The sequence below is a fragment of the Nymphalis io genome, chromosome 11 (genome assembly GCF_905147045.1).
Source record: "Nymphalis io chromosome 11, ilAglIoxx1.1, whole genome shotgun sequence".
In the NCBI taxonomy this organism is placed as follows: Eukaryota; Metazoa; Arthropoda; class Insecta; order Lepidoptera; family Nymphalidae; genus Nymphalis; species Nymphalis io.
The window spans coordinates 12,247,123-12,266,179 of NC_065898.1; the positions used below are offsets into that span (position 1 = coordinate 12,247,123).

A 19,057-nucleotide genomic window follows, 5' to 3' on the forward strand; every position below is an offset into this window, starting at 1 on the left:
GCATTGCAGCAGCGTGGTGAAATAAGCTACAAACTTGCTATCAAAAGGAGAGGATATCTTGGCCCAGCATCGGGACATTCACAGGCTGTGACTTTAATTTTTATAGTTTACAATATAGTGGTTTAGTGCAATAAGCTATGATTCTAATGAGGTGACACAATAATTTCCAAACAATCATTTGAAGCCACACCATTTGTGGCAAACTCTAATTAAAATAAACAACCAGTATTTATGTCAATTAAAACACATAAAATAATTTTATCATCCAGATTATAATGGAATTATTTAACGAGCGCACATCACGCCATAAACGGCACAAGTTTCGTAGTTATATCAGTTTTATACTTGAATCATGGCCTGCATTATACAAAGATCATGCATATAATATCCGAAGTAAAAATAATATAGTATTGTAGCGAAGTATTAATAGTAAAAATATAGCAGGATCCTAAGAATAGATTAAGTGATAGAAATAGTTTATGCCTTTGTCAGATCTGGATCAATTGTGAGTAAAGTGTAAAATTAATTTATTTATTATGCAAAAAAAGGATAATTTATATTATATTAATGGATATTAAGAAAACAGTACGCAGATGCACACCTTGGGAATAAAACGACCGCCTCCAAGATATTTCAATAAAAAAATAGTCTTTTTTGTGTAAGAACTGTAATTGTAAAATTTGCAATAAAAATATCCCGCTACGTATCTTGTGCCGGTTCTTTCTGGAGCCTGTTAAGTGTTTATTTGCCAAACCGAGGGTAGATTTTCGACAATCAATAAGCAAATCAAAACTCTTCTATGTTGAATAAAGATATTTGACTTTTGACTAAGATTAAGATAATTATTATATGAAGCTATTCATATGAAAACCGTCAATTTGTGAGATGGATTAGCGCGCTAATAGTTCCGCATTACTCTTCGTTTTAATTTTTTTTAATTTGGATTATTTGTGGCAGATTTACAAATATATCTATTTTGTAATAAGACAATTCAAAAGACTTTCCGTGCGAAGCCGGGATGATTGGCTGTGCTAGTCAGCACAATCTAGTTGAATTACCCATATATTTCCTTGCAGGTCGAGACCTAGTAACATATTTTAACGTACTCATTATCATCATTTAAATAACATATGTACTTATCCCAATTAACATTTGTAATTGTTTCTACACACATTCACAGTTATGAAGCGTATAATTTCCTAAGCATGCAATTATCCACGGCTCCTCGGGGAAATTAGAGTTTCATAGCGTCAGACCGCATGCCATATATTATGCGATGTTCTTCTAAGCAATGGCTAGAATGGCTATTTTAAAATAATTGACATAAGTTGCAAATGAATTAACTTTGTGTGTTTATATGATCTATATATTTATAACGTCATTTTTTGTGCATTATATTACTGTACAAAATTCCATCTCTGTGGAATTTAATGTCCTATGATCAATTACAGCTACTGCACACGTTTGGGTTGGTTGTCTAACCATACAACGATAAGATAACGGTATTCTACCGAGAAACAGCAATACTTTAGTATTGTTGTATTCCAGTTCGAATGGTGAACCAATACTATTTTATTCCACGCACAAAGGGCAAAACATCTTATTGCCAAAGGTTGGTGGTGCATTGGCGATATACCATCCCTCGTTAATATTCCTTAGTGCCAATGTCTATAGGCAGTGGTGATCTTTTATTCCATTCGAAATGGAATATTTCAAATAAATGTTATTAATATTACTCATGTCAAGTAACGTTTACTTTATTAAATATATTTTTTACTTAATTATGCAGAAAAAAATCAATACATACAAACAACCAAATTATTTAATGAACTTTATTCACGTCTGTAATGGCAAATTAATGAGGGCTTACATTTATATTTTTCGTATACATTTTTTATAAAAAGATTGGAAAAGAAATAATTGATATTCTTGAAATACTTTAAATTTAGGTTAAGTTAGGAATCTTATTCTGCTACTTAAAGCTAACAATATATTCAACAAGCACTTATTAAAAAAGTTTCTTGTGACCTAAAGGAACGCTTTTATCACAGGACAAGAATGTAATGGCCACGTTTTTTGATTAATCTATTTAAATTTGCTTAAAATCATTTTGATACTTCAGGAAATTTCTAATGTTTATACCTCATGATCCATGATCATGACCCATGATCATCACATAACATTCAGTCAAGGCCGATTAACTGTCAATGTGTACGTATGGTCAGAATATATTTAAAGATCAAAACTATAAATAATTACACTTTACTTTACTTTATACTTTATTGTCCACCACACCACAAAGAGAAAAATACAAAACATGTATACTGCCTAAATAAATGCACAATTATGGCGACCTTATCGCTACATAGCGATCTCTTCCAGGCAACCAACGGTGTAAGTAATTATAGATAGGATATGAGGTAGGTGGTATGAATAAAATAATATTAATATTTAATTAAACCAAAACCAATAAATAAATGTAAATATAAAATACACATATTATATATCCATAAATAAATTATATTATCAGTACATACAAAATTACAAGTATATGATATAAATACATACTATATACAGCAACAACGAATAAAACGATAAGTCCTCAAAAATAACAAAAAAGAAAAACAAATGAATAATACAAAAAAATACTGAAATAAAAGAAATTATTGGTGATAAGGCATTTGAGACAAAAGGTGATCTTTTACAAGTTTTATAAGATTATTCGGCTATCCGGAGAAGAACTAACGTTAGCGACAAATCTTGCTTGATCGTATATCGATGAACCGATTGCCACAGATGAGATCTTAGAGTGCTTTTCAGCAAGATAGACTAAGTGAAAAAAATGGCGGGACTCGACTGAATGTGACAGGTTGAACACTGAAAGCATTGGCGCGTCTTGGAAGTGATCCAATTGTGTATAACAATTAACAGATAGATGACATAATATTCACTGCCATGTCAAGCCTTGACAAGCCTTTACTGGTGGTAGGGCTTTGTGCAAGCTCGTCTGGGTAGGTACCACCCACTCATCAGATATTCTACCGCAAAACAGCAATACTTGATATTGTTGTGTTCCGGTTTGAAGAGTGAGTGAGCCAGTGTAATTACAGGCACAAGGGACATAAAATCTTAGTTCCCAAGGTTGGTGGCGCATTGGCTATAAGCGATGGTTGACATTTCTTACAATGCCAATGTCTAAGGGCGTTTGGTAACCACTTACCATCAGGTGGCCCATATGCTCGTCCACCTTCCTATTCTATAAAAAAAAAGCCCATTAATGCCATACTGCCAATAGGTAAAATATCAGATTTGACCATCCACCGTTACATTATAAATTTAAAATTTATGTTTTATTTTATATATTATATGTATTTTTTTATTATAAAGCCGAGATGGCCCAGCGGTAAGAATGCGTGAATCTTAACCGGGCAAGCACCACTGAATTTTCATGTGCTTAATTGTGATTATAATTCATCTCGTGCTTTACGGTGAAGGAAAACATCGTGAGGAAACCTTTTTTTTTTCTCACTGGAAAAACACATTTATGTTTTTCCCCCACATGAGGTGGGGGGGTATGTGGGACTCGCTGGCGCTGAAGGCGCCGGAATACCCACTAAAAAACCAGCGGTACCCATTCCGTCTTGTCGGGGGACGTCACGGGATCGCTTGCGTATACTACCGTGCCGTCCCGACGGTTGGCCCGCTTCTGCGGGTCTCCAAATCTTAGGGGATATTCGGGGTACAGAGACCCCCTGGCCCCGGTGACACTCACGGTAGGAGGAGAAGATGCGCATAGCACCGACGTCTTCTCCCCGGTCTTTTTCGGCGAAGCGGGTCAGCGGAGGCACTCTCCTCGCGCTCCCGCTCCGCGGCCTCCTTCTGCGACATGACATTTTCGCAGAAGGAGACCATCTCCATCCAGCACCTTTCGCTACCAAGCATGGCATTTATCACGCTCGGCAGCGAAAGGTCTCCATCGTGAGGAAACCTGTATGTGTCTAATTTCACTGAAAATCTGCCACATGTGTATTCTACCAACCCGCATTGGAGCAGCGTGGTGGAATAAGCTTCAAACCTTCTCCTCAAAAGGAGAAGACGAGGCCTTTAGCCCAGCAGTGGGAAATTCACAGGCTGTTACGGGATGGTATGTTTTATTATAAGATTGGTTCCTGTTGTCTGATTGACTTACAGGCAATGCACTCCCTAAACTATATAAAGGCTTGAAATTTGGATGCAGGCTTTGGTGCTTTCTTTTGAATAGAAACGCTAATTTGAAAGAATATTTAACTTACCAGAGGCAGTAAATCAACTGCCTCTGGAAAGTTAAATAATAATAAGGCCGTTTTGTAAATCCCCAATATATTTTTTTATTCTGAGAGGAACTCTTAACTATAAAATGATATTATATAAGATAAATAAAAATTATATATGATAGAGAAAATTATAAAAATAATGATTAGCTTCATAGAAAGAATCGAATTAACTGCATAGCATCAGGAAATATACCCTAAATTCTGCATATAATCAAAAATATATCAAACATTTCAATGATAAAGAAATGTATAGGAAGAAGGATTTGAATAACTTGTAAATAATAACGTTGGGTATAAATGTATATTTGCATTGACATTTTAAACCATATTGCTATCATTTTAAGGTCTAAATATACTTAAATGTTTTGGATAATAAAAGGTCGTTTCAATACTAATTATTATTCCATCTTTCATCGTGTCAACGCCATTGAACTCCTTATTTGCATTTCGTAAATTTTCTCATGGTATTAAATCTTATGAAGAAACTTGTTTTCAGTTTTTTTTGGTATATTTTCAATTTTATCGACAAGAAGCGTAGAAGTGTAAAGAATACATGACGTAAATTTATTTGACCATCTCAAAATTTATAATTCGCAAAATAAAAATTTCGATGGATCCTATTTATGTTCATAATTTAATTTAAGGTTTCTTTATTTTTAGTTAACTTATAAGACTACTGATCCTGAGGTTCTGAGTTCAAAACCCGGGTTGACGTAAGGAGTAATAATACGTTATTGGATTTTTCTGTTATGAAATATACAGTAGCAACCTGAGTTTGGCAGAGTTTACACTTCCGTGCCTCGAAAAGCACGTAAAACTGTAAAACCTGCGTATGAAATTTCATACAAAAAAAATTAGATACAGACCAGAGAGTATCTTATTTATTCACAAACTTAATATTTAATCTGCTGTTACAAAAAAAAAATCTTTTATAGTGTGCAATTGCTGGACAAAAGCTCTCGTGATAGATTTTCAACTTATTTATTGCGGATAGATAAGAATCATGAATTTCTTCCACACGCGCAAGTTTTACTTCGCCGCAAAGTACAAGATAAATTGCAAACATAAATCAAGTACTTGTACAATACGGAGTTGCTGGATTTTAACCTTTAGTTAGGATCTAGTAAAGCAATACCTGATTTACAGCCGTCAGTTCGATTTTGCGATACTTGATCCTAAATAATGGTCATTCTAGCATGTACTACGTATTTTCAGATATAGAAATAATGTATTAACCGAGATTAAGATAAAATGTTCAAGTGTTTTATTGTAACATATATTTATAGTAGCATCCGTTTACGTTAATAATATTATATGGGTGGTTATATGGTGGAGATGGACGAGCAGATAGACCACCAGATGGTGAATGGTCACCACTCAAAGACAGTTGGTGACCGACAGACCATTGGTGCCGTAAGAGATATTAACCATTCCTTACATCACTAATGCACCACCATCCTCGGGAACTAAGATGTTATGTCCATTCCCTTGGTTACATTGAGTCACTTACCCTTCCAACCGGGACACAACAATACTAAATAATGTTGTTTGACAGTAGAATATGTGATGAATTATTAGTACCTACCCAGTTGCGTTTGCACAAATTCCTACCACTCAGCATTTGGTAATTTGCGTGTAGTTTGATATATTTATTAAAGAAAATACTAAAAAATATGGTTACTAAAGGATTACTGGTTTTTTGGCAGAGGTTATTTTTTCTTAAGAGCCCAATAATTTACCCAATAATTAGCCCAATATTTTTGAAAGTATTGATGACCTTTAAAGATTTTGAGTTTTAATGGAGCATGTTTTAGTTCAAGGACGTGTTGGAAAAAATCTGCCACATTAATCCACCAATCATTTAAGCTTCTGTCTATAGACCGTAGACCTGTAGTCAGACACGACCTGTAGTGAGACATTTACAGGCTGGTATTTCATTATATTTTAATTTAAAAAAATATAAAAATTAAACTTAAAATATAGTACTGTTTAATAGGCTTTTGCTGAATTTTATATACGTAGGTAAGGTTTACGCCTTCGTACCTTATGAAGGCGTAAATGTATTATGAGCGTGGCGTTGTTATAAGCCGACGGAATAAAAATATTGTAACGTGACCTTGTAACTTCAAACATCTGTTCATTAAATTAACCATAAGGAAAATGATCAATGTAGGAGAAACAAATATTGTTAATGATTATCACTTTATACAGTAACAGCCTGTGAAAGGAGGCCTTAGCCCAGCAGTGGGACTCCTCTCACTTTTGAGGAGAAGGTTTGGAGCTTATTCCACAATGCTGCTCCAATGCGGGTTGGTAGAACAGACAAGTGGCAGAATTTCAATGAAATTAGACACATGCAGGTTTCTACACGATGTTTTCCTTCACCGCCAAGCACGAGATGAATTATAAACACAAATTAAGCACGTGAAAATTCAGTGGTGCTTGCCCGGGTTTGAACCCACGATCATCGGTTAAGATTCACGCGTTCTAACCACTAGGCCATCTCGACTTCTTATCACTCTATGTTATGGTGAAAATATTTTTGAATAAAACTTAGCATTGTGATTTTGTTTTTGTTGTAAAGTAACAGCTCGTAATTGTCTCACTGATTCGTAAGTGAAAACATTTTGACCGAACATGGTGACCGAATTGTTGTCGAGACACGAAGGAAATCTCACCATGTTTATGTATATAAACATGGTGAGATTATATATATATATGATGATTTATAAATCTCTCTCTCTCTATGATTTATATATATATATATATATATATATATATATATATATATAGAGAGAGAGAGAGAGAGAGAGAGATTTATAAATCATAAATACAATTTAATTCTAATTTCAAAACTTTAAGTTATTGCCTGAATTCGAATTTGAAATCTTCGCTTAATGTTTACGTTGTCTATCCATTTATTTTCAAGATCAAGAGATTTTCTAAATCAGTTAATCCACTTTTAAGCAGTTTGTAAAGTTTAGATTTCAATTTGAATAATTATGATTGCTATTTTAACGAACTTTAAATTTTCCTACTTTGACACAGTTAACTTTCTACTATTTTAGGATTATTTTATAATTTTCTTACCATTAGTGAAATAGGTACGTAAAAGTATTTATTGTACACGAAAAAAATTTAACAAAACATTATTTGAGAAAAATCAATTAGGCCCTTTCAAACAACCTTATGGCAACAAATTTTGTTTCTTTATTTAGGCGTCAGCTAAGACTGATTTTATTTCAATGGCATATTTAAAACGTATAAACCGTAACTTCATAAAAGTCAATGCGAAGTAACATTGCTCATGATCTATATAAGTTACGTGATCTTGAAACTTCAGCACGGTTCACACATGTATCCAAGGCGCTTAATCCACATTTATATTTTCTACGGTTCAGCTCAATTAAAATTCAAATGCATTGTAAAGACCTCAAGTGGGAGGGGGACAGAAAGTATTAACATTTTCGAACTTGAAACGTACCTTTTATCTCTATTGTCACGGAAGAATAGCCCCTATTGCGAATACAGAACGTTTCAGTCTAGTGTAAAGTTTCAGTTCATTACAAAATGAATGCCTAGGTATCGGCACACTTGTTAAGGCGCATGCGTAAGACGTTCCCTATACGTCAGTGACGCGACGGACGCCTGAAGGCGCGCGCGGTTGCCGCCAACCGGCCGCGTCCAATTCAAATATGGAATTCTGAAAGTGAACGATATACTACTAATAAACGAAAGTTTGCGTTCGATTAACTGTAATGCGTGTATCGATGTTTAAGTGAAGTCGATATATTTTTTTCTTTTTTTTTTATATAGCAGTGCGGTGGCGTTTTTCTGGATGCGAATGTGGGGCTCTTTAATTTTGATACAGGTTCGTAAATTAAATTACTTTATTGCGTGTGTATAAAAACTGTTCATGTTGACTGGAATGGTTAAAGTTTAAATTCGGTCAGATTATTATCGCTTATAAACTACTTATGATATATTATTATTAATTAAATATATTTCACAAAATCGTCTGAAATTAATACATAATATTGACTACTTCGTTAACTTTTATAATGAATATAAAGAGCAATTAGGTGTTACTTTAAATATATCAAAGAATGCCTGGAAGCTTTTGAAACACGTTCACCATATATATGTTAATTATATAGTTCTGTTTAGTAATTAATGATAACCTACTTTTTATACTTTTCAAAGCTTTGTATTTCGTGCCTTTGTTCTCATATAAATCTATATTAAGGTAAGTACTTAAATATATTTAGAACATTATTTTAATCAAAACCTACCAGGTGGTAAGTAAAGGGGTGGAATTTAAACAGTTATGTTGTAATTATCACAAAATAACATACAATGTTGATGTACGATTTCGGGAAGGATTTGTATGCCAGTAGAAAAATGTATGGGGTATAACTTAGATCTCGCTGGCAGCGTATTGGAAATACAAGACAAATACACAAGGAATGACTTATCATCTAATTTAGACAGTCTGTGTTCTAAAATTTTAACAAAAGTAACGTGTATTTTTTATTTAATATTAAAAGGAAACAAATAATTATTATAATAAAATTATATAATTCTTGAATAAAATAATAATTAACAAGTATTACCAGTGTATTTTCCAACCTTTATAAAATTGGAGGTTATTTCTGTCCTCTTAATGCAAATATATTACATGCAATTTATAATATACTATAAATATGTCTTACAATAATAAATCCTTTAGTGCTATAACATAAAACTGGCACTTTATAATTTCTTGACGATCGAGAATCGTTAATTATATTAATTTCTGATATTTTGTTTATTGTATCATAGCTCTTTATTCAATATATAAGCGTTACACTTCCTTATTGCTTATCAAAAAATCTACCACCGGTTCGGATAGAAACACCTCAGACCTCAGAAGAACCGGCGAGAGAAACGTACCGGGAATGTATTTATATTTCAATAATTGGTATTTCCAGTGCTAATTGCACTGGAAATATCATATTTCAATTTGAAACGACCTAGAGGCGATCATTTTACCAAGGGATTAAGTTAAGTATTAAATAGTCGCCAGAGATTTACAATTTATGGTCTTTTATATATTAATTGTAACAGATGGAAAACTTTTATGTAATAATTAACATTGTTGGTGTGTGACAAGAAATTGAATTACTAAAAATATATCGCTTGATGTAAAGCTTTATTGGTGATACCACAAACGATGATAGGAAGTGATACAGAATAGGAAAGATTTACATAAATTCAATTACAAATAAATTAATAAGAGGAATATTCGTATTACTATACTAACTAGCTTCCGGAAGAATTTGACATATTGAATTAGCGTGACTTCCGACTATGAAAACTGTAAAGCCTTTGTGCATAGTTAGCTAGACGGTAAGATTGATCATCATATTATATAATCAGACCTCGCAGATATTCATAGCGTTGAGATTAGTACGCGGATATCATACGTGGTCTTGGACGGCGGTGACACTTGCGAGAGATCACGCTGGGAACTCCAAGCAGAGGTCCTGACAGGAGTGTACCGGTCAGGACGGAAGTAGGAAATGGCTACATTTGGACATCGGAGGACTTAAAATGTATATAAGGGGTTATATTATATTAGGTTAGGGTGTATATTTTCGATATACATACATATTTGGAGCCGGAAGATGGCGTGCGGTTTCTGTTAGAAAATAAATCGGGTAGAGAAGTACAAAGTATTGCCGTTTAACAATACAATCACAGAATATATAATATTTCTTCCAGATTCAAGTACATAACAGCTAATCCCTGCTATTTATTAGTTATCGTCAAAAATATATGCCTATTTATAGCCTGTATGTAAATATTTATAGCCTGCAGCTATCGCATAATATTGTAGTGAAAGATATTTAATTATAAATATAATAAATTACAAACAAATTTATAGTTAAAATAAAAAGGCACGCAAATGCTTTTCTCCTTTTAAATAGTTTTGAAGGTTAATTTAAGCGAGTAAATTAACTTATAAACTTTCTTGCTATAATATGGGGCTTGTAAATTATAATATCCTCCTGATTAATTTTAGTTATTGTAGCTCATCTCAACGAAGAATATCCAACCAATTATTGCACAAGTGTTGCTGCAAATATATGTGCAAGCTTTATAAAATCAAATTTCTTAACAGAAAAACCAAGAAAATATTTTTACGCACAGGGTTGAACCCAGACACTTTCGGAACAGCTGCAAATTTATAAGCTCGTCAAAATACCAACTGAGACATTGCAAATGTAGAATACAAGTACTTTTGAGGCATCGGTTACGCAAATGTCTAGAGACAGCAACCTGACGGTATCAGAACGTGCACATTTGTTAACCTTACACTATAAAATAAAAAATGAAGTCGTCACAAGATGCCTAATACATGTTTCAAATAAAAATATATAATTATTCCTCGTGTGAATTACATATAAAAAGGCATAAAAGCGAACCAAAAATCAATTATTGCTTTAAATGAAATGAACAACTGAATAGCTCTTAATAATCCAAAAGCGAAACCCAAACTAAGCATTAAAGTAATTAATAAATCAATTTTCGACTTGCAATTAATTTCGAATTCAACTCCTGACAGCGGCGGACCATCAATCAATGAAATTATGTTGTATTTTCAAAGAGCAACGTGAAAAGATTAAGATCTAATCTATCTGAGATTTCGGACTTTTCGCGTAATGGAATAAGCAAGTCATGATTGTTATAATCGTTTAAAAATTTATTTCCTTTCGATTTATAGTTTTTTTATCATTCCGTTGAAAGAACATTTCTTTGAGATAGTTTTTATTTATAAATAATAAATCTAAATAAATGTATAACGTAGTAGAAATATTCGATATTTATTTAACGTGTGGATTTACTTTTATCAAATCATAATCAAATCCAGTAAATAATTTGTATTTGTCAAGTTATAAGAATACTTAAAAATATATTATCATTAATAGATATATTAATAGACATTTTACTCTATAGAAAATTCGATGTTTTGTTTTTTTAAGAATAAAGAAGCTTGGAAATATCGGATATTTATTTCTCGTAATATTTATATTGTTTTAAATATACCTTAATAGGAGGTAGGTGTTACTCAATTGGAAGATAAAATATTATATCTAAGCGTGGTATTCATTTGCGATATAAGTATTGGCTAGGAGTAGAACGATTAAGACGGCTTATCACTGATTACTATATAAAAAAAAAAACTCTTATTTGTTACAGAAACTAATTTATTTTATCTACAGATATTAATTTATTTTCTTCAATAGAAGAAAAAGAATTATATCAATCATATAACTTTATAAGTTTGCTTGGACGGGAAATGATTATTTTTTAAATATTTACAATACATTTATCACACACGGCCGTCTGATCCCAAATTAAGCTTGTACAGAGCTTGTGCTATGGAAACCAGACAACTGATATACTACATATATCTTATAATACTTTTACATATCACATAGAATTATAATAGGATTTATTAAATATATAGAAATTAAAACATTTCCTAGTTATATGATAACTTTACTTAAAACATGGTTTTTCATGACAGCCTTTTGAAAGACGTTAGAACAATTTGTGACTTATGAATTCTCTCCACATAGCATAAGTGAGATGCATCATATTAAATTTTGGGAACCCGCCAGGTACCTGATTAATATTAGATGACGGCGTTGCTGTATGACGATGCATCAAATTATACGTTGCCTTTACGGACTTTTATTTTCAAGTAAATAATGTTTTTTTTTCGGAGGAGGCTTTTACCGCAAACGGCGGTCCTTACACCGACGAGGAGTAAATAACATTACTAATATAGGACATAAGTACAGTAATACTAACCAACTAACAAAACTTCAATTATTGTTATTTAAATAGTCAGTGTTTGGAACAAATATAAGCTTTTTTATTTTATTTTATAAAGGTTTTCTTTTATAAAAATATACTTTATTGAAGTTGGCTTTTACTAGAAGTTTTGAACCATTTATATATGTCAATAACTGTTGTAATTGTAGCCATTAAATTTCTATACACTAATTTAATACCAACGAATTTTAATTCCTCACTTTTTAATCATATTTTTGTATATATGTACATATAAAGCAAATGACTCCACTTCACCTGATGGTAAGTGGTAGTGGAGTCCAAACGCGACGACGGCCAATACAGTCAGGAAGAATATTCTGCATTAGCCGCCCCCGCCTTGCCGGCCCACAAGATGTCTCTTCACGCCTTTTTGATTAATATGCCTCGTTTCTTTCTATGTATGGACAATTGATACAAATAAGTGAACGCGCTACACCAAGTCAAATGTTGCCATAAGAGTTCCGTATTTTATTAATTTGTTCAGCAGATGAAAATATAAATAAATGATAATTGCTTCTATAATTTTTAAGTATGGTCACATTCTTAGATACTGGCTGGTAAGGTAAAAAAAGAAGTTTCCATATTGTCATTAATTTGTTAGTAAGTTACCGTTAAGAAAATACATAAAACTATATATACATAAAAATATTAAGTATTATGTACTGGCTGTTAAAATATTTCGTACTGAGTAACGTTTTATTCGATTAAAATATAATCAATTTTAATTATCATAAGCGAATGCTCAGTTACATATCGATTTTATAATAATCGGTGAGTGTTATCTACTCTGGACAAAATTAACATTTAATTATCAAAGTCAAATCATACTAATGAACGGTATTTTGCTTATTAGAATATTGCAAGTTTGATAGCAGTTAAGAACCTAAAATTAATAATACAGATAAACCGTTATGGGCAGACTGGCAAAGGATATCAACTGACATACATTCTGAGTCAATAAAGAAGTCAACTGGACTATACGACCTCTAATGCAAACTGCCTCTATGGTCTAGTGGCTTGATGTAAGGCCGCAGACCCGGAGGTCCTGGGTTCAATTCCCAGGTCGGGCCAGTAAAAAGTTATTGGGTTTTTCTGTCAGAAAATTCTCAGTAGCAGCCCGGAGTCTAAGTTGGAAGTGTGAACACTCCCGTGCCTCGGAAAGCACGTGAAACCCTGTGTTTGCGCACACACTTGTGCACTATAATGTTCTGCATAGTTGGATCATCTTCCTCATCATACATCATGATGAGGGGAACATCATATCAGTAAGTTAATTAGTTTAAAATATAAGTAATCACTCCATAAATATCTCCTAGGTTAAGTACTGTTATTATTCTTTCGTCATCGTTATTGATATTATACTTGGAGGTAGAGTTTTGTGCAAGCTCATCTGGATAAGTACCACCCACTCATTAGGTATTATACCGAAAAAGCAGTCTATATACTGCTGTTGTAACGTTTTGTTCCGGTTTAAAGGGTAGGTGAGTCAGTGTAACTACATTCTCGAGTTCTCACTTTATGTGGCGCATAAAGTGAGAACTCGCGAATGTCGATGTGGGCAACCCCCAATGTTAATGTTTCTTACAATGCCAATGACTATGGTGTTGACTTACTTGCCCCATTTTCCCATCAACTTGCCTGTTTATAAAAACAATAATTTGTCTTTCAGTCAAAAAGCAATGTTTTTACTGCTGTGATTATATTTAAGAGTGAAGTTGGCTACAGGCTATTTTTATATTTATCATGATGTGATGAGTAATAAGAATTCATACAACATGTGGGCACAATTTATGATAATATCAATATATTAACGCTTGATAGCGTTGTTTCGCCAACATTGAATAATAAGTAAATTATATTGACGGCTAGATATTTAGGTTTCCTCATCCAATTCATTACATTTTTTATGAAGTTTTATCGACTATTGGATTTAGAGATTAAAAAAGCTGAGATGGCCCAGTGGTTAGAACGCATGAATCTTACCCGATGATCGCTGGTTCAAACCGGGGCAAGCACCACTGAATTTTAAAGAGCTTAATTTGTGTTTATAATTCATCTCGTGTTGTCAGTGAAGGAAATTATCGTGAGGAAACCTGAAACTGAAATTCCACCAACACGCATTGGAGCAGCAAGGTGGAATAAGTTCCAAACCTTCTTCTCAAAAAGGAGAGGAGACCTTAGCCCAGCAGTGGGATATTCACAGGCTGTTACTTACTAGAGATGTATATCGGAGATAAAGTATCTTGTATGTAAGAAAAATATTTTTTATTTATTATTAGATCTGTCTCATTGGGTACAAATGCAACTTTAAACTGAAGAATCAAATGAAAATTTTATTAAAAAAAAACTTTAACTAATGTGTATACAGTGTACATTGGTGTATCTGTATGCGCTTGTGTATGTGTTAAAATATCTCTATTTATTTATTACTTAGTATCTCATTAAAAGAAAATATATTATACTTTGCTAAGCTATCCTTTGTTAAAATCTACATCCTACATTCGTTTTAGTAATGATATTAAGAATTCCGGTCTGGTCAGCTTTAAATAGAAATGACGAAGTAATACTTCAAAAGTGCTAGTAAAGGCCAATTCGAATAAAATATGATTAGGAATATTGGTTCTGGTGTATAGTTGTTCTATAGTTGGATTTATTAAGATTTCATTTTGAGTTAGAAGACTCGATATAAATGCATTGGCAAATTACTCGCTTGTAATTCTGTGGCCTGTGTATAATTTAAATAATCCTTAATTATAGTAATCTGAATAGAAATAAATCAAGATATGTTCGTTTCTTTGTATAAAATATGTCTTTTTCCGTAATATTGTTGGTATTTCTTTATAAATAAATATAATAATAAAGACAACTAAGCATAATTACAATTTAAAATTGAATAATGCCTTCGTTCCATTCTCTTTTTCCTTCATTTACAAAGAAGAAGTTATGAAGATTTAGAAAATAATAAAAAGAAAACGTTCAAAGACGTTTTTCTAGAATTCACGGTACAAAACAAGATTCTTCAGTTGCTCCTAAAACGTTTCAAGATGGCGACGGGACAAAGACGACTTGTGCTGAAAAATTTCATTGTTTAAGTATTTTCTTAGTATACAGTTATATATCTTACAATCGTCTTCGATACGTGGCATAGAATAGAAATCATTATCATGATCATTTATATAGTGCTAATATATATATATATATATACGTTTTTTTAAGTATCCCGTCTTATATTTTCACAACTTGACGTCTGACAACCGACCAGTCTATATGACATACATCACGTTGTGTGGTGTTGCTGTTCTAATAAGTGACGTCGTATACCCGCTTAAATTTATAATATCTGACATATATGAACGTGTTTCGAGAATACTACAATCGTCTCACATTTCTACATAAGAAAATAATATTGATATGAAATTATTTTATTCAGATGCCTACTAAACTATACCATAAAATTCAAAACTATATATATATAAAGCCACTGTAGAAATTATGACGGCGGAAAATAAAAATAGCTACAGTATAAAATATGCTGTGGACCCACTGTTCCAAGGAAGCAACTTTTCTACATCGGATCGCAATTCTGATTCATTAAACGGAATTTGAACAAACCACCCTGCTAAATATAACAAAAAACACGGATTTTTACATATTTTAGAAACGGCCCTAATGTTTCAACAGAAAGTGACACAAATATATAAGAAAGGCCTTTTCCCGTCCGACATACGCATATTAACTTCAAATCGAGTCAATAGATTTTTCACATAAAACCACAAAGTAAAGTGTGTTTGTGTCATATCGCCTTTGTACTGCTAGACTGTTAAATAACTTTTTCTTGCGTTGTTTACTGCGATATAAATAACATGAAACAAACATGCCATGAAATATTTATTACTAGTTATCACCCGCGGCTGTGCCGGTGTGTTCGGGGAAGTGGGGTAGTTATTAGGTTAAAAAAGTAGCCTATGTCCTTCCTAGGGGTTCAAGCTTGCTTCGCATCAAATATCATCTAAATCAGTTCAGTGATTTAGCCGTGAAAGCCTAACACACAGACAGAGTTACTTTCGCAATTATAATATTAATTATTTATATAAATAAAAACGTCTGCCGAGTTAATTATATGGGAAAAATAAAAACAAATGTAAATGATGTTTACAGTTATTTCATAATCAACTCCAAATCAATATGCGGTTACCAGGCCGCCTTGCATGTTATTTGCACGTAAAACCGCTGATATAGGTGGGGCGGCGCAAACATAATACTTAATTGTCTAAACTTTGATGTACTATGCTGATATACCCTGCAGTTGTTAAAAGAGGTCAGCTTGTATCTGGATCAGTTTTAATAATCTATCCAAGGTCAGAGTATTTTTGATAATGGTTGACTAGATATATACTGTACCTTACTGGTGGTAGAACTTTGTGCAAGCTCGTCTGGGTTGGTACTACCCACTCATCAGATACTCTACCGCAAAATAGCAGTACTTGGTATTGTTGTGTTCCGGTTTGAAGGGTGAGTGAGTCAGTGTAATTACAGGCACAAGGGACATAACATCTTAATTTCCGAGGTTGGTGGCGCATTGGCGATATAAGCGATCGTTAACATATTTTCTTACAATGCCAATGGGCGTTGGTGACCATTTACCATCAGGTGGCCTATATGCTCGTCCGTCCTATTCAATAATAAAAAAAACTTAATAGTAATTCTTTGGTTTGTGTTTTTTATTTGTGTTTGCTGTTATTCATCTATTAACGTCATATCATTGACTGTAGCCACGTAAAGGTACAACCCGAATAAAAGGGTTACGTTAGATTTTAAATTTGGGTATTACTAAGTAGCTGTTAACCATCCCTTATTGGCAATTGGGTTTCCATTTAATGTTAGTATACTTTTTAATTTAATAATAATATATTAGTTATAAAAAAGGCAAAAGGTCAAAGAATTGATGTGTAAACCTTATGTACCTTATGTACCGATCTCACGCACACATTAAAGCACTTGCAATAATAAATCTTACGCTGACGTCATCTCGTCGAACTCAATTAGGATCTACATGTATCGAGCGTTAAAGTGTTAACTCGTCAATAAGTAGGCAAGACATTATAAATATCTTGTCGCACAAATTTTCTCATGTATAAATATATCACCCACCAACTATAATATATTACCTATCTAAAGCTGCATAAAGCTTAAGCCGTTGTTCAATAAAAAAAATATTCTAATCAGCAAATATAATTTACTGCAATTTAAAAAATCACAATTGAATTTCACGATAATTATTTTTAGATATTTAACAGTAATTAATAATTTTTGTTGTTTACAATTTTGTATTGTACATAGTCTGCGTTACTCCTTAGGGCTAAGTTTACGTGTCGGCTCACATTAAAGTTACTACAATGTGCCTTCAAGCTAAAACAGCGTTATGAAACGGATGCATAATTTAAATACTAATCTTGCCATCTACTCATAGCTTAATATTATGAAATCAGAAAAGCTTTAAATATAATATAACATAGTAACTATAAACATTTTATTATTAGTATAATTAAGATTGTTATCTATAAAAAACACATGAAAGACCTTGATAACTCTAACTTTTTTTTCAGTTTATTCAAACAAAACATGGCTTTGGATGCGATTTATTCTGCCTATAAACACACTCAGTAACATTACAATTACTAGAAAATAACCTCAATTTAAGATTTAGAAATTGATTCATTTGTTTTTGTATGAATAAAAATATAATCACACACATATAAGACACGATAGTACTACCAATGTGTGTGTTGTTGTATGTGTGCTTAACTACTCTCCGTCAATATGAAGGCAATTTAAGTGCATATTTTCATGTTTTGATACCAACCCGGTTAATGAGACCGGTATCACCTATTATGTGAGTCAAATTGACGTCATCAGTGGCGGATAAAAAAAGGAGGCAGACATACATGGGGCAGTTGATAGTTAATTGGTTACCGCTATCCATAACTCAACACCGGAATTCAAATGCGATTTAATAGGAAAATGCTGCCGGTATTTTTGCAACCATTCCACGAGCTCATGATTTGTACAGTATATCTATTTAAGTCCTTTATGTAAATAATATTAGAAAAAAATTGTGATCTCATTCTTTAATACATCCTTATTAATAATATAATAATTAAAACCATTTTCTATTATTTCCGATTACACTCTGCAATTTAGAGGATTGATTTTATATACATTACAAAATATTTGTATAATGGTATGGAAAAAAACGAAATTGGGACAAAATAGTAACCATCTTCATAATATTTTATTTTAAGTCAAATAGGTGAACAAATGAACCATGGCATAGCAAGTGGTTACCACTGTCCATATTGAAACTAAGAAATATTAAACATATCTTATAATTATCATCAATGCGCCACCAATCATGGGAACTGGCTCACTCACCCTTCAAACTGGAACACAACAATACTATGTTTTTATATAAGATATTTGAAGGATTTGAAGATATAACCCACTCATCATATAATATATATGATGATTGTCTTTAATGACCAATATTATTATTAAATTTTCATTATTATTTTTTATTATTTTAGTCAAATTTAAAATAGTTCCTCCCGATTTCCACCCGATGCAAAGCTGCCCATAATGCAGGCCGCATTTCCGCGCTGTATGGCAATGGACAACCTTAGTGCCCAGTGGGACCCGGAGCGACCGTCAAGTCGCTCCGGACTGTCGGAGCGATTGGGTTATATCTACCCAGACAAAGCCTAACCACTAAGTAACTTTTATTCAATCCATTGAACATGTAAATAAAACGAAATCTATTTAAAAATATAATATGGATAAATAGAACTCATGCGCAGCGCTGC

At 32.7% G+C, this 19,057-nt stretch overlaps 1 protein-coding gene across 2 annotated transcripts in view; it reads left to right on the top strand.

The window, feature by feature from the left end:
* Positions 1 to 8,001: 8,001 nt before the first annotated feature.
* Positions 8,002 to 19,057, top strand: part of LOC126771734 (potassium voltage-gated channel protein Shaw-like) — a 107,712-nt gene continuing 96,656 nt past the window's right edge. For both annotated transcript variants that reach the window (XR_007669564.1, XM_050491787.1), the window contains exon 1: positions 8,002 to 8,184. The gene's annotated coding sequence lies outside the window, so the exon portion shown is untranslated. The remainder of the gene's footprint in view (positions 8,185 to 19,057) is intronic.